This window comes from Triturus cristatus, chromosome 5_2, assembly GCF_964204655.1.
Source record: "Triturus cristatus chromosome 5_2, aTriCri1.1, whole genome shotgun sequence".
Lineage (NCBI taxonomy): Eukaryota > Metazoa > Chordata > Amphibia > Caudata > Salamandridae > Triturus > Triturus cristatus.
This window is the reverse complement of record NC_140588.1, coordinates 201,687,730-201,709,262: the sequence shown is the minus strand read 5'-3', so window position 1 is coordinate 201,709,262 and position 21,533 is coordinate 201,687,730. Positions and strand designations below refer to the sequence as shown.

At 43.0% G+C, this 21,533-nt stretch overlaps 1 long non-coding RNA gene across 1 annotated transcript in view; it reads right to left on the bottom strand.

Annotated features, from left to right (window-relative positions):
* Positions 1-592: 592 nt before the first annotated feature.
* LOC146822799 (uncharacterized) overlaps positions 593-21,533 on the bottom strand; it is a 121,740-nt gene continuing 100,799 nt past the window's right edge. Inside the window, exons 2-3 of the long non-coding RNA XR_014962078.1 lie at positions 17,055-17,108; positions 593-1,508 (exon numbers count right to left, since the gene is read on the bottom strand). This is a non-coding gene — a long non-coding RNA (uncharacterized LOC146822799). The remainder of the gene's footprint in view (positions 1,509-17,054; positions 17,109-21,533) is intronic.

The window sequence follows — 21,533 nt, the reverse complement described above, 5'->3', positions numbered from 1 at the left end:
TTCTAGTAGCGCGAAAATGTATAACCACTGATAACAACTGTTTTTTTAAGGTGTAGATATCACTTGAAAACACTGGGGGAAAAAACACCAGAATTTACCAAAAATAGAAACTGAAAACAGCAAAGCTTACTTATACCTTACCCACAATACCACCATCAGTACCACCACCACCAATACCACCACCCATACCACCTCCACTAATTCAATGACCACCAATGCTACCACCAATAGCACCACCACCACTAATATCATTTGTCAACAATGCTGCCTTCAATATAACCAGCACCACATTCAATACCACCTCCAATACCCCTAATATTACTGATCCAGCGGCGTACCAACAACAGATACTCTACTGCCATATACTCACCTGGGCCCATAAATACACACAATTGAGTAAAGCACTGGAATCAAAGTTTGTGGGGGTGATCACAAAATCAAGATTAGTTATTAACCATTCCTAACTAACCTTTCACCGATCAAAAAGTTCTTTCCTCTGGTCGATGGACCATTAGTTGAACTAATTGATGGTGATAATGAACATAATTCTAAAATTTCTCTATACCTTGAAGTAAATAACCACAGACTCAGGTAAGTTTCAAGTCTTTATCTAAGTTAATTGCAGGCTAACCACTTCAAAAATACAGTACAGTCACCTTCACTCATAGGAAGAAAGTTCAGTTAATAAATCATCAACCATCCTTCAAAGGCTTTGCAATGACTTATGCTCAGAAAGGAGAGGACAGAGAGAAAAGAACATCTGCAAATGCACGAAATATAGTTACAGAGAATGGTGTGAAGGCCAACCCCCTGGCCGAAGGGCTGGTAAGGGTCCCCCGGGATAGTTCAGGAGACAAAGGTTTCAGGACAGGATTCAGGACAAGATAAATGACCTCTCTAGCATCGACGCTTGCCTTCCACCCCTCTCTGACACTCTCTTCCTCCTCAAGATTCTTCCGCGATCTTCTGTCTAACCCTAATTAAATTAGGATAGATGGTTCTGCATTCGATTATTCATCAGCATCTCTTGCTACTCCGAAAGCATCCCGAGCTCTGCAGCATTCGGCAAAATTCATCACTAACTAACTAAAAAACTAGCTCACTTATACCTTTTGCTCTTCATGTACCACCCACTAAAGTTTCAATATCACAAAAATACGAAATCTATTTGGACAGACAAGGGGGGAAGATCATCACACCATGCTTACATATCACTTTTTCAGTTAGCCCATTCTTAACAAACCCATCCCCTTAATTTTTATTCATGTTTTTATTTTCCCACCCGCATTTACATTTCATTTGCGACAAATGTTTACAATTGGACATGTCGTTTCATTCATTTTGATTATTTCACTGCTGGTTCTCAGGCTCTGGCACATTTCGACCTTGTCCTCTTCCTGAACCACACGTCATTCTTCCGGGTTGACTTTCAATAGGCATGCGCAGATGAACGGTTCAATCACATGATTCTGCTTATATCTGTCATTCTCGAGAGGCCCAAATGTGCACTAATAATAAAGTCAGAAAGACAGATGTTACTTTAAAAAATAAATGGTTTCACTGTATACCACCCGTCTCTACTCTAACCCTCTTAACTTGTTAATACTCTTTCCGCACTAGCATTAGTAAAATAGCTCGATTTTGTTTTCAGCTAAGCAGGTGCCATGCACGCGAGTCTTTAAGACTCCAATTTAGTGTCTTTTACTCATTGTTAGATTTGGGGGTCTCTAGTTGGCACAGGTAGGCACTTGTGACAAATAGGGACCCTTGCCTCTAGTCAGGGTAAGGGGGTACATTCCTAAAATACCCCTGCTCACCCCCTTGGTAGCTTTGCACGAGCAGACAGGATTATCTCAGAGGCAGTGTGTAAAGCATTTGTGAACACATACAGTAATCAAGTGACAACACTACAGATGGACCAATTAGAAAAAGGTAACCCCCTAGGAAGTTTTGTTTTAGGTCAGGGATCAGGGGGAACAAGATACTACAAACAAAGCTAATAAGTATCCCTCTGGACCTATATTTCTTTTACTTAACAAATAACTTATTGTGGGTTCACATAAAGAAAAGACCACCAATTGTATGTTTACATTTCAACTACTGAATTTATTTTTATAAATTGTTTTTTAAATATTTTTGCTTATTTATATACATTTTTCTCAGATATACATCGGATTCTTTTCTTGTTACTAAAAACAACCTATACAGAAATATTCTTAATTACTCTGCGCTTACTCAACTTTATCAACACAGTACATAAAGGTATAGACTATTAGTCATTCTGCAAAGCGTCTCTCCAATGATTTGAGAGAAATCCCCACAGCAATCACTCCTCTACTCATACTACATGCATATCACTATCATACGACACATTCACACTACACCCCAGATAAGCACCAAAGATGTTACTGGACTAGCCAGGACTGGGCCAAATGCTCGACCCTTTGATTATGATGCAAGATACTGGGGTGTGTCACTCTGTCTGGTTGACGCACATTTCGGTGGGTCTAGCTTCTTTTCTTGCCACCTTCTTCAGGACCTGTTGTTTACGAATTTTTTATCGCGGGCAAAGATGAGGGGATTGTTATTCTGTAAATCAATTAAATAATATTAGAACATAGTTTCACACCATATATTATTTATGTGTCCCACAGGAGAATACTTCATTATTCTCCAATATATACAATTAAAAAACCAAGAATTTACACTTCTGTCAAGATTACAAACGTGCCTGTCACTACATAGCTCTCTAAGAGTTTGGAAAAAAATGGTGATTACTCAGAGAGTAGAAAGGATAGGATAAATGAGAGAGATATATACTTCAAGTAATCTTACTTTTTTCATAAGGATCTTATTTCTCTACGGGCCTATGTCCTATTGGCTAATATTCTCTGTTTTTGGGGTCTCGCTGAAATTACTCCATTTTATTACTGCTTATTCGTGAACATACAGAAGAGAGCCTAGAGCTACCTGTTCTATGCTGTTGTTCAGGTAATAAAGGTCTTCTTCTCAGTTGGTATTTCATATGTCACTCTTCTTATTTCCTGATATGGCCAGTGCTGCAAGGAGATTTCATATTATTGTTACACATTATACTTTTTCTGTGGATACACTACCTCTTCTACGTATCTGCTTTGTATCTATATTGTATGTACCTTGGTCAGTCCGGATTGCGATCCTAAGAATCAGTATCACAGATCGTCGTAAAATTATTTATTCCTTTTTTCAAGCCTTTCTCACAGAGCACATGGCTAACCAGCCCTCAAATGGACTTCCCGGTGCTGTATAATCTAATGAGAGGTTTAAAATAATTAGTATTTCTAGGTCTTGTTGTTACCCATACAGCGTATTTTAGTTAGTGTGTGATTACCTACATAGTCTTTTTTGTATAAAGCGAGGGGTATTAATTCTTCCCAGTGCGACCTTGTTTCTTATTTCATCATGTAGTCGCGTTGTTCCGTAAGGGGATGGCTGGTTCCCTTCTTGTTGTGTGCTCTAGTAGGTAATAAAGATTAGAATAGTAAAAAAATAGGACGCATTATGAGGCGACTTCTTATAGTTATTCTTATAGTATTACCAAAGAATCTCACTAGAGTTCGTTTCTCACTAATGTCTGTAATCGTCGTATTTTTACTAGAAACTAACCATATAGAGTTACAAGTCCTGTGTACTCTGATTGTTACCTCCAGTTACTATTTCTCTCCCCCCAGAGAAAAACTTTTTTATATATTAGTGGTATCACTACATACAGACTTCCTAATTTGTTGAGGCACTAAGACGAGAAGGATTAAATTAAGTCAAACAGCCTAAGAAAGGTTCTAGAGTGTCCATTATCTTGACGCGGTATCTTACCTATCGATGGTTTCGTATTTTCCTTCGACAACGTGGTAAACAGACTCCGGCTCCGATATAGTAGCCGTGAAACCATTCCCTCTTTATACGATACAAACTTACTAATTACGAACACCTGCGATGTTGAATCACGTGTTCCACTGCATGCTGGTATACGTCTCGCTATGTGCGCCTATGTTGCTGTCGGTTCCATTTTGAAATGGTGGTGGTGTAATTGACCTCCATGAGGCAATTCATTTGCTAGAGCCGTTTTGTGATTAAAGTTGTCGTTTTTACTACGATTACACCGGGGGATTGTTGTCAAATTTATGTCCTATATATATTCCAATTCTTAACAAATATAAAAATATATTGATGGACATACATTGTCCGAAAGACTCCGCCGCCATTTTGGAACGGGTCGTATCCAGCTATTCAGCAGTTTACCTACTCGATATTTATCGGTCATTTTTTGGTTTTATAATTACTGATTATCGCTTTTATCACCATTTCCCCGAGGCACTGTTTGTCAAGTTTATGTCCTATATCTGTTCTACTATTTAACAAACGTCGAGATATATTGGTGGACATCCATAGTACGAGATAATCCGCCGCCATTTTGGTACGGGTCATATCCAGCTATTCAGTATGTTACCTGCTGAGCATTTATCGGGCGTGTTTAGGCATACTAGTTACTACGCAAAACGTAGTCAACATTTTTAGGACAAGTACGATCTAGTTGTCCAACCTAATGTTTCCTTAGTGTGTATCAGCCATATGTGATCATATGCTTTAATGTGTATAAACAGTCTAATGCCAGGTACAGGATGGCATGTTGCCCCAAAAAAAGAATAAAAATTGATAGAAAATTATTTTTGTGTCTGCATATTCAAAGCAAAAGCTCCACGGAATTGCATCAATGTTACTACCATATATGTTATTTTACATGGTTTCCAGAAGGGGATTTAGCAAATTGTTACTTTTACCACAAACTCATAGAAACACTATGTGTGGTATGGTCAGATTTACTATAGTATAAATTAGGTTGTAATCTATCCTATCTATAGTGATTTCATACATTCTGTTATCCAATGGTTGGGGGGAGGGAAAATGGTCTGTGCATCCCTTATCTTGTGTACCATAATATTTCTTCGTTGAGACCCGTTTTGACTGTATCTAAGGTGTAGATCCAGTAGGTCTCACGTGTTTTTCTGACTTCTTGTATATCTTTTCCTGCGATGTGTTTGACTTTTTCTAAGATCAACCATCTTAGTTCTTTCTCACTATGTTGGAAGTCAATGCAATGCTGTACCATGGGACTTAGTAATTTTTTTGTTCTGATGGCGGATCTATGCTCACTATATCGTGTTCTAAATTCCCGGCCTGTCTCGCCTACATAGCCTAAGGCACAGGGACATAGTATAAGGTATACAAGATTTTGGCTTTTGCAGTTGGTGAAATCCCGTAATTTACCTCCCTTACCTTGGTATTGCCAAAATTCAGTGACGATAGCACTGTCACATGCAACACATGTGCCACATTTGTGATTACCTAGGATCTGGGGTCCTACTAAGGTTGTTTGTGAGTTTGACTGTTGTCGTCTGGGCCTAGTGTGCACAAGACTATCCCTCAGGTTCCGATTCCTGCGAAATGCAAGGATGGGTTTCTGAATAATCTCAGGTCCTTCTCCGGTATTTAAAATGTGCCAATTTTTATTCAAGACCTTTTTTATTTTAAAGTTTAAGGTCGAATGATTCACGACACACACCAACTTGTCATTCTTGGGGCGAGAGTTACCTGCTAATAGGGCATCCCGATTATAATAGCGTGCCCTTTTGTATGCTGTTCTAATCAACCGTTTGGGATAACCTCGTGTGAGTAGTCTCTGTTTCAGATCTTCTCCATGTTTGTCAAAGTCTTTGATGTTTGAACAATTCCGCCTAATGCGTAAAAACTCTCCAAACGGGATAGAATCCTTTTGACAGTTTGGATGGTAACTAGTGTGTGATAGTATGGTATTTTTGGAGGTGGGTTTTCTGAAGAAACCGACTGAAATCCTGCCTTCCTCTGCCTGTATAGTGATGTCTAGAAACTCAACTGATGTAATACTGGTATTGCTAGTGAATTTCAATTTTTTATCACTGGCATTCAGCCAGTTGATGAAAGTGTCTAGAGTTTCTTTGTCTCCACGCCAGATAAAAAAAATATCATCGATGAATCTGTGCCATTGACTGACATTCTCATAGAAGGGAGCAATTTCGTTGAAGATATGTTTTAATTCGTATTCCCCCATATATATGTTAGCCACACTAGGGGCACATGATGCCCCCATACTGGTACCTTTAGTTTGTTGATATAGGTCCCCTCTAAACTCAAAATAGTTGTTTTTAAGCACTATTTCCAAACATTCAATTATAAAATTGTTAGGTCTTTCTCCTGGCGATCTTTCTAGAAGTGTTTTAACCGCTTCTATTGCCTCTTGTTGCGGTATATTTGTATATAGCGCTTCGATATCTAGGGTGACCAGGATTTCATTCTTGGGGTCATAGGGTATATTCTCCAATTTTTTGATAATATCCCCTGTGTCTTTGATATAAGATTTGTATTGGGTGGTAAGTGGGCATAGAAACCTGTCCACATACTTAGATAGTGGTTCAGTCGAGGAATTGATTGAAGAAACTATTGGACGTAGTGGTGGGTCTTGAATATCCTTGTGTGTTTTTGGCACACCATATAATGCTGGAATTACTGCATTCATTTTATTCAAAAATAATATTCTTTCTCGCATATGACTTCTTCCTCATAGGCCTTGCTAGTTGTGTGATCAATAGTTTCTTTCAGTTTTGTAATAGCTCCTGATTTTATGGGTTTGTAGTGTTCAACTACATTTAGCATTTGGTAGACTTTTTCCTCGTATTTCTTAGTGTCCATAAGGACTATGCCTCCTCCTTTATCACAGGGCTTTATGGTAAGCTCCGGTGTATTTTGCAGTTCCAGGAGCGCCTTGCTCACTCCAGCTGTCAAATTGGATTTGCTATGGTAGTTGTATTTCAATAATTTATTCATGTCATTTAGGACAGATTTCTCAAAGATAGATACTTCAGCACCCACCATTTCCAGGGTGGGTGTGAAGGTAGATTTCAATTTACACCCTGAAAGGTTACCATCTGGCTCACCTTCTTCTCTACCCAAGAAGAACTTCTTCAGGCGAATTTTCCTGAAGAAGGCAAAGATATCTTGCATAAGTTTGAACCTATTGCAATGCGTGTTGGGTACGAAGGATAATCCTCTACTTAGGACGGCTGTTTCTTCTGCCTTTAACATATGTGTTGAAATATTGAAGATAGGTATAGTATCTGTTCTGGATTTGACCATCAATTCCTCCAGTACTGCTGGTTTCTGGTCCTTATGTACATCTGAGGAGGTTGAGGGTCCATTGACTGGTATCCTCTCCTGTCCGATTTCGTGTAACGGAATCTGTTCCGACCCCGACCTCTCCCTAAAAAAGGTGGGGGGGCTTGATAGTATGATTGATATTCGCCTCCTCTTCCTCTATAGGATCGTTGGCCTTGGGGAGTGTCCTCATAGTTGTTAGGGGCATCACCTTCCGATTCCGAAGAGTTTGTGTCTGAGAAAGTAACCACTTTTCTCTTGTTGTTCTGTACATATGCATGAGGGTTGCTTTCATTTTGCCACTCTTGATAGTAGTTGGCTCTGAGGTACGGGTATGCCTTCTCTTGCGTGAACCATTTAATATAAGTTTTTCCGTTTTCTTTTTTAAGATATATTCCTCAAAGTCATGTAAGTCGGCATTAATACTATCTAGTTTTAACTTAGCCTCATCTAGAGCTGTATTGTTCTTGAGTTTGTCTTCTAATTCTTGAATTTGTATGTTTAGGGCTGCCACTAACTCCTTCGCTGTCTCGATGATTAAAATCATCCAATCTCTTGAACATCTATTGCTTATATGGGACCATCTCTCTAGAAATTTCCGTAGCTCCACAAATAGTGTTGGAGTGTTGCGGAATCGTAGGCCAGATGGAATAACTCCCGCCTTGAGATACTACAGATGGACACCACACAAGTTTTATATCAAAAATAAGTATTCTTTATATAGATTTAACACAAGACCATAAACGACAAAAATCCACAATACTATTACTTAAAAATGGTAGGATTGGCTTAGTTCTCTTTAGATCTTAAAATGCGACACTTTGAGTCAATGTACCTTTAGATGCGACACGCAGGGCAACACAAGTGTTGCAACGATGGTGATGCGTGGATTCCTTACTGCGCTTCCGGGGCGATGCGGGGGGGCAACGCCATGATAAGAGGACATTTTGGTGCAAAGAAATAAAGATGTCATCTTCCTCTTGATGCGGCACGCTTCTTCAATGTTGCGAGAAGTCTCGACTCGATGCGTCAGCTGCAGCAGCGACACCCTTGTTCAGTGATGCGACAACAGTGGCTCCGACAGCGGCACGCTTCTCCGTGGATGCGAGGTGCTTCTGCGGTGCAATGCAACAGCTACAGCAGCGACACTCTTGTTCCGTGATGCAACTGTAGCGGCTGCGACGGCGACACGCTTCTTCTTCGTCATGAGACACTTCTCGTGATGCAGTGCAATGCGACAGCTACAGCGGCGACATCCGTGATGCGACGGCAGCGGATGCAATGGCGACACGCATCTTCTTCGTTGCAAGACGCTTCTCGTGATGCGGTGCAATGCGACAGCTACAGCAGTGACACCCTCGTTCAGTGATGCGACGGCAGCGGCTGTGACGGCGACATGCTTCTTCTTCTTGAGTCACGCTTCCAGCTCCTTGCGACACGTAGTCCCTCAGAAGGCCCAAATACAGCTACAGGCACTTCTAAAGAACTCTTGGGGAGCTGGGGGTTGAAGTTTGTTGTCCCTGAGACTTCAGCAGGAGGCACGCTCTTTTCCAAGCCCTTGGAGATCCTTCACAAGTTGAATGAAAATGCACACAAAGTCCTTTCTCCTTTCTTTGGCAGTCAGGCAACCACTGCAGGCCAATCCCCCAGGTACAGGGATAGTCTCTCCTCAATCTCTCTGGTTCCACTCCTCAGCAAAGGTTTCTTCTTGTTTCCAAAGTGATCTAACGTTCATGGGTTTGGGTCCCAATATTTATACCAAGTTTCTCTTTGTTCTCTGAAGTCAGAGAGGCCTTTGCCTAGTCCAAACCAGTTCTGGTCAGTCCTGGAGCACTTTGTTTACATGACTCCTTCTTTCCTTTCAGAGAGCAGGGCAGAGACATCAGACGCACCACAGGAGGTGGAGCCAGCATTTTGGAGGGAAGGCACAGCCCTATTCAGATCCCAGGTGCAACTCCTCCCTCCCATCTAGATGCAGATCTCTCTATTCACCACTAGGCTGACTCACCCTGTCTCCTGGAATCCCCCAGCCCTGTCACTCAAACTCCAGACAAAGAATACACAACCTAGCAGAGGCAGATTTGAATGGTTAGACAAGAAAATACCTACTTTCTAAAAGTGGTATTTTCAAAAACAGAATGTTAAAACCAACTTCACTAAAAGATGTATTTTATCATTCTGAGTTCAGGCATACTAAACTCGAATTTCTACCATGTTCCCTGAGTCAGTTAGGATTATAAGATGTAATAAGCAAACTGCCCATTCTGGCCTATGGAGAACAGGTAGCCTTGCAATAGTGAAAAACGAAAATGGCTGTAATTCACTATTAGAACATGCCACACACATCAGGGCTTGTCCTACCTTATACCTATAATGCACCCTGCCCTTGGGCCTACCATAGGGGTGTCTGATATGAAGAAAAGGGAAGGTTTAGGGACTGGCAAGTGGGTGCACTTGCCCAGTCAGCATGGCAGTACCAGACTGCACGCAGGCTCTGCAATGGCAGACCTTAGACACACTTTTACAGGCTGCTTCTGTGGGTGGCACAACCAGGGCTGCAAGCCCACCAGCAGTATTTGGATTACCAGCCCTGGGAACTCCTGGTGCACTGTACTAGGGTCTGACAGGTAAACCAAACCAGCCAATCATGGAATCACTAATTCATACATCAATTTACAATAGGGAGCACTTGCACTGTGGCACTTGACAGCAGTAGCACAGTGCCCAAAGCATCTAACACCAGCAAAAACACATGAGGCAACAGCAAAAAATGGAAGGGAGACCCACTCCAAGGTGCCAGGTCTAACACTCATGCGCAAGAATTTCCCTCCAAGATTTAATACGTCATATTACGTAGATGCAGTTGACACATGCGCAGTAAAGATTTCCCTGTTAAAGCGATTTTAGTACTTCGGACGAGTTGGTTAGCATTAGCAAACACAAATGCCAGCTTCACTAATTCATGTGTTTATGTGGTGCATGTTAGTTTTACACAATAGATAATTATTAACATGTTAGTGAGTTAAATGAGAGGATTACTTCCGGACAAGTCTATTTTCTACGAGTCCTTGCTCCATCACTACCACTCCCAATACCACCTGTCAAGCAGGATTGGCCAACTTTTATATGAAACCACTAGTCATGTTTCCAAATTCAATGTTCTTGATTCTCAGTTGTTCACTGGTTATCTGTTGATCCCAACTGTGCTGTGCAGGGCTGTGCTTCTCCTGTCCCTGCAGCTCAAATCCACCTTCTATGATTACTGCTATACAAGCGTGAGACTTGCCTTTGCCTGCAGATCTCAAAAGATTGAGTCCATCTGTAAAGTTGTGGAAGACGACCAGATCTCACAAGATTGTAGGCCGTCTTGGGTGTAGTCAGTTGTGTCAGCTATTTAAACAATAACCCATACATTGTCGGCTGCTCCTTGTTTCAGGGTGGAAAGTATCACGTCTTGAGCCTGCGCCAGATGTCTCCCTTCTATCTGGATCTGTCTCCATGTATCTACATCTTCTGTTGGAGCGCTGCTGCTACACTTGTTGGGCTCATGGACGGCCCCCTCTTCTGAGAATCATGAACAAGGGGATGTTAAAAGTAAGGTAAAACGCGCATGCACAGGCAAAGCCGATTAATTTAGTAGTTAGTTTTCAACTTCTCAGTTTCAACGTTTCAAACCTCAAAGCAATAACAGCAATGCATAGCAGGTTAACAAATCTGGAATATGAAAGTTAAAGGGCCTTGTTTATGAAGGCCTGCAACACTTTTACGCCACCCTTGCGTCACTTTTTGTGATGCAGTGGTGGCGTAAATAATGCGCCATGTAGCGCCATATTTACAAGGTGACGCATCTAAGCAGATACTGAGGTGTTGCCTCAGTTTCAAAAACATTTGGGTGTGGAAATGATTAAAGCTTGGCAGGACTGCAGCATAGTCCATAGGCATATTTAGTAATAGCAATAACTCCCCAATCGCGTCAGTCACCACTTTGTAGACTTCAGCAATCGATTCCCTTGAGCGCGATAAAGAGCTCCATCATACCCTTTGTCTGTTAGGGGCCAGGGTTATCTTAGGGCTCGTTGTTGTTCAACGGCACAACAGGTACAAGGTGCATCAATTCTAAGGCAAGTGCATTGTTGGTTAGTTATAGGATATTACAATAAATAGTAGCATGTAAGAAAAAGTATGCAAAAAATAAACACAAGGCATAATATATATCAAAGGAAAGAATAGGATATGATGGTTAAATAGGAGAAGTATGTTATAATCATGGCTAAGACACAGTTCAAACTCTGCTGCCTGGGTATGATCCCAGAATATGATTGACTTAATGTCATCTGACATAAATATCGGGCTCTAAATATCACTTTAAAAATATTGCCCCATTTGACCTAACATTCTATTGCTAGACCTATCAGTTGCTATTGACATTGTGGACCAGAATAGCTTTCCTGGTTCCCTTAAAAAGCTTGTGATGGATGGATCAGTCTAGGCTTGTTTTTTATTTTTTTCTTACAGAACATTCACAGTTATACTGGACTCATATAAGGCAGCCCCACAGATACATTTCGGATTACCCCAGGGCTCAACACTCTCCTCTATCTTATTTAATTAATGTAATACATCACTCACCTCATCTATTTGAAAGGTCTTTTGGCTGCTGTGTATTTTTGTATGTAGATGACACACAGCTAATTTACCGGCTAGACAAATATAAAGCAATCAATGCCAGTGGGGTATCCAACTGTCTCCTTCCAGTGCAAAATATGATAGTGCATCACTGTTTGTAGCATAATGCAAACAAAACTAAGATTTTGTTATTGGGTAAAAATACCAAAAGATGGATCGAATCATTTTATTCTATTTCCTTGAAGATCTACCAGCGTCTGCATCTAAGGTAAAGCCATTGAGCATCTTTTTGGATAATCACTTATCCATGGAACCCCAAGTAAAAGCATGGTCACTTCCTGCTATTTATTATCTAACTATTTGAAGGAAGGTACTTCCCTACTTTCAAACTAAATTTCACGTCCAAGTAGTAGCAGCCAATATTTTATCAAAATGAAACCAATCTTCTTTATTTGAGTGTCTGTAGTGGGCTATTAAAACAATTGCAAAGAGTGCAAAATGTTGCATTGTATTGTATTGATGCATTTATATATTGTTTACTACCCCTAAGTATGGCACTGAAGTGCTTACCTACATGGACAGCAAGCTACATCATGTAGGGCACATGGTTGAAAGACTATTATCTTTGTTTTTGATCCCATGTAGGAAGTGTTTCTATGTTGCCCCTGATGATCACTAAGGTGCAGTTATCCCATTATGGGACGCATCACTTAACTGTGTGGTGGATGAAAAAGTGTGAGAGACAGATGCATAGTTTATGGTTTTCAGGAATTAGGCAGCTTTGAGCAGCTCTGTAGGTCCCTTTGCGGCATGTTTTTATGATGATAGTCTACTTAGATGCTTACTGAACTGGCTTGTCCAACTTGATATTTGGTTTATACATTTTGGTCCTGAGCAGGCATGGTTGGACAGAAGAATATATGGGAGATGTGTTGAGATGGAATTTTTTACTATCCTTCCATATCTGAATGACATTGTGAGATATACAGAAGTGATCATAGTGTATAGCTAGTTGGGACCTGTAGTTGTGGACTAGATTAGAATCCTCCGATCAGTCCGAAGTATGTTACAGGTCTCGTCAGTTATTCCATGCATGTTCAGTTGATGATGGCTGCTTTATTGACTTGTACAGTACTGGGTGAGGGACAAGACTCATAGCAAATGTGTCTTATGTGAGTATAAGATGATTAAGCTATAGATGGCTGCTGCTCGCTGAGAGTTATGGTATTAGTATTCGTGTGGGTGCTAAGGGTTATATATGAAGTGACATTACGATCTAAAAGCCCGACTAACCATAGGGCAGCCCTTCCTATTGTACCTGGATATAGTCAGTAGTGTGCTGGTTGGAGTGTTTCATATTTGTGGGCTGCAAAGTGTAGATTGAACTTGAAATTGTAATTATCGGGGTTCTGACCAAGGGTTGTGGGATTATGTAGTTATCTTCGAAGTAGCCATGTTTTCAACTGTCTTCTGAAGTTTTTATGCTTCTGTATGCTTTGAATCGTGGCTGGTAAAGGGTTCCAAGTCTGAAAAAGCAGTACCTCATATGGAATGTTTATGGTACAGTGGTATGATGGTTAGTGGTTCGAGTCTGGAATGCTTCATCCAGTTTTGGTTGTGATACTTGAATTTAACTTGTAGGTATAGTGGTCTTTTTCCATGGGAGGCTCTGTGGACAATGCAGAGTGCCTTGAGCATTGCTCTTTTATCTATAGGTAGCCAATGGAGTGATTACAGGTCTGGAATCATGCATTCCTTGGGTGAAGATGGGAAAGGCGTTTTTTGACAGCATTTTGGATTAATTGTATTGTACATATATTGAATATGGGTGAGCCAAAATATACATAGTAGGCATAATCAAGTTTGGAGTTTATGAGTGTAATGATGGCTTGCCATTTTTGTTGTTATCTATGGTATCGGATGATGCAACACAGTTTTTTCATTGTGTAGAAGGCACTCTTTGTGATGTTTTTGACATGAGGTATCAAGGACTGGTCGAAATCCATGGTTACCCCTAGGTTTTTCACTTCTCTTGATGTTGTTGGAAGAGCCTCGAATTCCTTGGGGTATATGGCAGCAGGTTAGTATTTTTGCCACTGTCCCTAGGTCATGATCACTGTCTTTGCAGTGTTGAGCTTTAGGAGGATATTCGTCATTCATCTGTTATGGCATGAAAGCATTCATCAAGTTTTGAGTTGTGGTGGTCTTCCTGCCATCCATTTTTAGACTGATTTGGGTGTTATTTGCATATTTGTAACAGATGAGCTTGAATGATTTCATCGAATTTGGTAAAGTGGCTAGAAAGATGTTCAATAACAAACGGCATATGGTGGACCCCTGTGTTGAACCCACAGTGTTGTATGTGAGGAGCTGAAGTGAAAGGTGGAAGGTAAACGATAATTTGTCAGTCTCTGATGTTTGAAGCAATCCATTTTAGAGTATTTTCACATATTCGGAGATGTTGGTGTCTTTGTAGTAGCACATGGTGGCGTACAGTGACAATGCAGCTGATAATTCTATAAGTGTTATACTTGGCATCTTTTGGCATGTTTCCCCTGTCTTTTTGCTTTCTGACCTCCCGGTTTTGACTCTGTTTTTGCTGGTTTAGTGTCTCTGCGCACTTTCTCACTGCTGTTCAGTGTTGAAGTGCAAGTGCTCCTGTTGTAAACTGTTGTTATGGATCGGTGATTCCATGATTGGTTATTTGATTTACTAGTCAGTACCTGGTACAGCGCACTGTGTGTGCACAGGGCCTGTAAATCAAATGCTGCTAGTGGGCTTGCAGCACTGGTTGTGCCACCCACACAAGCAGCCCTTCAAAGGCAGCTCAGACCTGCCACTGCAGTGTCTGTTGGCAGTTTAGTACTGCCATGTTGACTTGGCAAGTGCGCCCTCTTGCCAGGCCCTACCCTTCCTTTTTCTTACATGTGAGTAGTCACCCCCAAGGTAGGCCCAAGGTACCCCTGTGGCCAGGTAGTAGTGTATGTGAAAGGTAAGATATGCCCTGATGTGTTTGGCATGCACTGATAGTGAAATACTGCCAAGTTCGTTTTTCACTATTTAAAGGCTATCTGGCCCATAGGAAAGCACGGGAGTTAATTTATAACATCTTATAAGTATAACTTCCCATTAGGACCAGATAGGAAATTAAATTTAGTATGCCTGAACTCAGAATCTAAAGATGCATCTTTTAGTAAAGGTGATTTTTAGGTTCTGTGTTTGAAAATACCACTTATAGAAAGTAGGGTTTTTTTGCTTAGCCATCCATTGTGCCTCTGTTAGGATGTGTAGTGACTGTCTGGCTTTGGGGTGACAGGGGCTGGGGATGTGCAGTGGCTCCAGAGAGTCTGATGAGTCAGGGCTGGCCTGAAGGCACTGCCACACATCGCACCGCAACCCTGGTCTCCCCGACGATGCCACCTGATGCCGCCACCGAGCCGCTGCTTGCACCGTGACATGGGCACTGCACTTTGCACCGTCTCTCTTCACAATCCTGCCTTGGTATCCCCAATGACGATGCTCAACACCGACATCGACGCCGCTGCTTGTGGTTCAAGGGCACTGCTCGTAAATTACACGACGCACCGTCCTCATCCTGCACCTCAGCCTTGGCCCACCGATGCCGGCACCATCAACTCCAGTTCTTCAGCCGACGACAGTGCTTCAGCAACAACGACACCACTGCTTGCACCGTAAGCTGCCAGCACCGTGACGAGCACCGCATCACTTCACACCACAGCCCTGGTCTCACTGACGCCACTGGACAACTGTCACTTAGCCTCTGCCTGCACCACAATCTTAGGGCACCGCACCACTGCACTTCGCACCGCAGCCCCTAGGCCCGCCGGCGCTCCTAACTTCAACCGTGAGGAGTTCGATCTGCAACGCCTGTGACTTCAAGGCCCGACGACTCCCGCACCGACCTCTAGAACTGATGCCTGTGGACGCCAGCCCTTCAGGGCTCTTCGAGAGGCTACCAACGCCCTACATTTCTAAAGGTACTGTTTTGCGGGTCTTCCCGACACCGTATCTGGACCACGACACTGCGTCAGCCAAAACTGTTTGGATTTTTGTACACGACTCCGTGATAGCCCCAAACGGAGCTATCGACTTCAAGAAACTGTATTTCAAATCTATTTTGTTTACTGAAGATTTCTGGGAACTGTGTGGTGACTTTTTATTGTTTTTGGTCTTGTTCTGGATATATAAAAATATTGGATATTTTTCTAAACTGGGGTGGTGTCCTTTTGTAGTGTCTTCACTGTATAATTGTTGGTTATATGCAAATGCTTTGCACACTGCCTCTAAGATAAGCCTGACTGCTCTTACCAAGCTACCAAGGGGATGAGTAGGGGTTATTGTAGGAGTGTAACTCCCGTATCCTGACTAGAAGGAAGGGTCCCTACGTGGACAAAGGTACCTACCTCTGCCAACTAGAGACCCCCATTTCTAACAATGGGCAAAATGCCAGCCACTACGTTCTTGTTCACAGTGAGTTTAAGTCATCCCAATTGGATATTATAGCTGACTCAGTGCCTCTGCTTAATCTGGAGCCGGACTGTTGGTCTGACATTAAGTAGTTTTAATCTGTAAATTTTATATTTGAGTGAATATTGCTGTTTAAAATATCTTTCTTGAGAATGGCTTATTTGATATAGGCCTCTAGTTTGCTAGGTCGGATGGGCTTACTGATTCATATGTATATTGGGCCAAAGTTAAAGGAACAATTTTTTTGTCCCTCATGGCCCATTTTCTCTTACACCCTAAGATGTTCCTATGGTCTCATTTGTATGTCCAGGGGCCCAAAGGTCGGTTGGTGCTCTTAAGCTGTAATCAATATTAACATCTTACTATTAAATCCCTTAGGGCCATTCTCCTACTGTTTGCAATATATGTCATGGCCTTTTCTGATTGTTATTTTTTAATGTGCATTGTTAATATCCATGTGTCTTCCATGTGCTTGCCCCGGGGCCCAGGTACTCAGATCACTGTGTCTGCCTCATGCCTCCCGAGATCTCCTGAGATTTCAGAGGACATGTACTGCAGCCATCCTGGGTTTGGGAGCAATATGGAACTGCTTGTACTCAATTCCATCGAGAGAGAAGGATCTCTCTCTTCCTTGTGCTCTCCTGGAGGCCTACATGAGCAATCAAGAAGCCTACTATTTAAAAACCAGACAACCACCCACAGCATGCCCGCTTAACTGTTGACATCTCGGCACCGGCAATCTCCTCCTTTTGCATCCGCTGAATCTGCTCCTACAAAAACAAAAATGAACAAGAGGTTAGAGATAACAGACCATGTTATTAAGGTTAGTGCACTATCTAGTAGCGACTAAAGACAATGCCTTATTTATAATTCTCCTCTAGCAAACTAACAATACTTTGGACAAGCAAGACACATGCATTTTAGACGGTTGAAGAGAATGTGCATGCAAAGACAACCCCAAGGTTTACTCCACCATTGAATGCTTCAGAGCTTGCATAATTTTGGATACTGCAACAGTCCTGTTATGCACTTCTGTAAAAGTCTGTTGTGTAACAAGATAAATCCTAGTACATCACTTCTAGAAAACTCATCTACAAATAATCTATGATGTAATAGAGTACACTGTGGGTGTTGTTATGTTAATGACTTGTATGTGCAGAATGTAAAATTATGTTAATGCCTATTCACTGATACATGTTTGTTGCTAGTCTAGTGTAGATTTTCACACTTTCTCAAACAGAAGAGGCTATACACTATGTGGAGAACTATTGAGCAGACTAGACCGAATTTATCAGAAGACCAATTTGGCAGATCGTGACTACCCAAGTCTCTTTCTTTATTTTATCCCAACCCCCCTTCCCTTCTGAGACAATGCTTTATTCTAGTTTCCAATTTCCCTGATCGGATGCTGCACCAGGAGTGAGTGGAAGTCCAGCATCATCTCTGTGGACAAGTAGTCAAGGTGTATGGCGTGACACAAAGCCAAGCCACTGCACTCCTTCTCCGCTCGGACGATATGGACCATCACAACTTAATAAATGCCCAAGACCTGGCTCAAGCTTTAACAGATACAACTGAGGAAACGTATAGTCTGTTAGATTTGGCTAGGGCTCTAGCCTATATGCGACATGAGGTACAGTCCTTGCACCAGGCAAACTAATCACTTATGGATGAGCTACTGAGATATCATCCTCGTCAATCAACTTGGTTACCGGATTTGGGGCCATACCCAAGGACAAGTGCCCAATTCTCTGACCCTAACATTTTAGTGAATCAGAACAAAAGACAGTCCCTGTACATGGTGGTACATACCTGTTCTGCTCGATTTTCCCCTTCTTGTGTTAACAAGTGATTGAATGTGACTTCAGTCTCTTACCATTCAAGCCTAAGGGTTAGAGTAGTGGATGGAGCCTATTTACTAGGCACTTTGACATGATTCTGTGCTCTTCCCCATAGATCAGGGCTTGCACATATAGCCTAGGGGATAGATTCGTTAGTATTAGGGATAACCTTTCCTGTAGTGAGGGTATTTCATGGAGCCGTGCTGAATGCAGGCCTGGTAGGCCTCAAACGGGAGAGACTCCATCTTTCTTTCTGCTCCGGCAGCTTGGGATTCTTCTAGGTCAAATGCGATGTTTTAGTTATGAGGTGTTATTCGCTTGGAGAGAACCGGTTCAGGCCGGCCCTTATCGAAGGATTGTATTTTTCTTCATGCCGAAGACACTACATCAGGCCGGCCGGCTGGGAACGTGTCCTTGGTACGGGGAGGTACAAGAATTTGGTGGGCGGCAGGTTACGGGCCGGAATTTTCCATGAGGAAATGCACCTCTATATTAGTGAAAGTTTGAGGCAGTTACATGTTCAGTCCGTAGGCGGCATCTAGCCGTTAGCAGTAGAGCTACTACTTATTCCAGGGAAGACAGACGCCATCTTGAAGGCGGAGAAGAACTGAGAGACAGATGCTTTCCTAACAGAATAACCAGAGAGGAGAGAGTAGCCGATAAGGAAGAGGTCCCAGTGACTCGGAGAAGGGTGATTCCAGGCGAGCCGAGGCACAGACGAGAAGGGAGCCTAGATGACCACTGAGTGCAGGCTACATACTACTAAGGTGATGTCGACCCTTTCTTATTAAAGTGTACAACTTAATCTTTCACTTTTCTTTGCAGGTTATGTGTTATATCGTAATGTTATGTGATTGTATGTGCAATGAGTAATAAAGTATCCAGTTTGTAGTGAACCAACATATGCTGTGTGTTCTTGTATAAGAGGGTAGCCTATTCTTCTAGTCAGCTGCGGCTACACGAACAGATGTTAACCCTGATCAGGTAAGTGGTAACTGAATAAGGGAAAGAGGAGCCCCTCAAACCTGAGAACAGGCTATGCCCGAACTAGCAATCCTTGTGTGATCTGATGAATAGTGAGACTGATTCCCTTTTTGTATGTTATGGTGATCATAGGATGAACTGTCGTATGAGACTGCCGTCTAGGTAGAGAGGTCTGGATTCGTAGGGGATCGCGAGGCCGCCAACTGTGCTGAGACTGCCGTCTGGGTAGAGAGGTCTGGGTTCGTATGGGACCGCGAGGCCGCCACTTGTGATACTGTCGTATGGGCAGAGAGGTCTGGATCCGTATGGGATCGCGAGGCCGCCGATTGTGCTGAGACTGCCGTCTGGGTAGAGAGGTCTGGGTTCGTATGGGACCGCGAGGCCGCCACTTGTGATACTGTCGTATGGACAGAGAGGTCTGGATCCGTATGGGATCGCGAGGCCGCCGATTGTGCTGAGACTGCCATCTGGGTAGAGAGGTCTGGGTTCGTATGGGACCGCGAGGCCGCCACTTGTGATACTGTCGTATGGGCAGAGAGGTCTGGATCCGTATGGGATCGCGAGGCCGCCGATTGTGCTGAGACTGCCGTCTGGGTAGAGAGGTCTGGGTTCATATGGGACCGCGAGGCCGCCACTTGTGATACTGTCGTATGGGCAGAGAGGTCTGGATCCGTATGGGATCGCGAGGCCGCCGATTGTGCTGAGACTGCCGTCTGGGTAGAGAGGTCTGGGTTCGTATGGGACCGCGAGGCCGCCACTTGTGATACTGTCGTATGGGCAGAGAGGTCTGGGTTCGTATGGGACCGCGAGGCCGCCACTTATGAGATCTTGGTATGCATAGTAGGAATCCCCTGTCCTTAGGTGATAGATATATGTGGTTGTAGGATTGTAAATAGGTTCTAGGGAGGGGGTAACGTTCTGGCTGGGTTAGTGAGGCTCTGATGAGCGGGTTCTATCTGATCCGAAAACCCAAGCAGAACATTTGGCGTCACGAACCGTTTACGAAACCTGTGTGCGTTGTGGTTGTATTGTGTTTGCCTTTGGTGCGTGCGTGGTTTTGTTTCTATATTATTTGTATATACCTGCGTGTAGTTTTCTTTTCTCTTTCTTCTTTTTCTTTTTCTCTTTTTCTTTCTTTTCAAAAATGTTTTCTAGAAAGTCGAAATCTACTTTTAAGTTGCCCGTTGATATTCCCGGTTGGGATTCAACGCCTTATGAAGCCTTAGCCCGTGAGTGGGCTGATTCTACTGGTTTGAGTGAGAATTGGAATTCTTTTTTGGAGCTGGCGGAGCCGGCTAATGTGATTACTTGCTTACAGAAGGCGCCGGTATCTAAGGGTGATGAGCTTCCCGTTTTAGGGCGCAGAGGTTGGATTGTTCTGTCTGCGTACAGGCTTCTCCATGAGAGGTTGTTGAAGTTGCAGAACTTGCATAAGGATTTGGAAGCGAACTTTGTTGAGATTCAGAATGCTCATACTTTGTTACGGTGTCAAAATAAGTTGCTTGCTGACAAACTTGAGACGTACCAAACTATTGCCGAGAGAGCGTCTGTGCGAATTGCTCGTTATAAATACAAGAATCGGCGTGGTCGGGTTTCGACGCGGAAGGTGCGTCTGGTCGTGGCGAAAGCCGGACTGGATTGGAATCCTGATGAATGGGATGGTAATATCTGGAACTCGAGTGATTCTCCTTCCTCGGGTGAGGAGTCTGCCAAGCGCGAGTCCTCTCGCTCCGGCCGTGCTTGTAAATCTGCTTCTTGCGCCTCTGATGGTGCACCCCGTGATTGCGCTCGTCCTTCGAGCGGGGTCGACGCTTCTTCCACTGATTGTTCCTCTACGTGTACTGGTCGAGCTCCTTGTGATGCTCATCCCGCGGTCTCGGCGCATCCAGTTTTTCGACGGAAGGTGCAGCAGGCTCCCGGTGCTCCGAATGGTATTGCTTTAGACTCTTTGGAGGATTTTACTCAACAAGAAATTAGTGATATTTTGCAGCGATTTCGGCAACGAGTTGGTGAGCCCTTGCTCACATGGATGGTGCGCCTTTATGAACTGGGCGCTGCTGGCATTATGTTGGATGCTGGCGATTGTTTGAAGTTTTGTTCCTTGAGTTCGGATTCTACTGTACAGGATCATTTTCGTAACTTTAATGGTGGTGGTCAAATTTCTTTGCTTCAATTGGCGACTGAGGGTTGTAATCAAAAATATCCTACTGAGTCTGACTGGCCTGTGAATGACAAACCGTGGTATACTTTGCACGATGCTGCGCAACGTCTCAAAGAGGAGGTGATGAAAACGGCAATTTTTCTGAATACTGCTGACCGGTTGCTTGATGCTTTCTTGACATCTTCTGTGCGGAATCGTATTATTCGTTC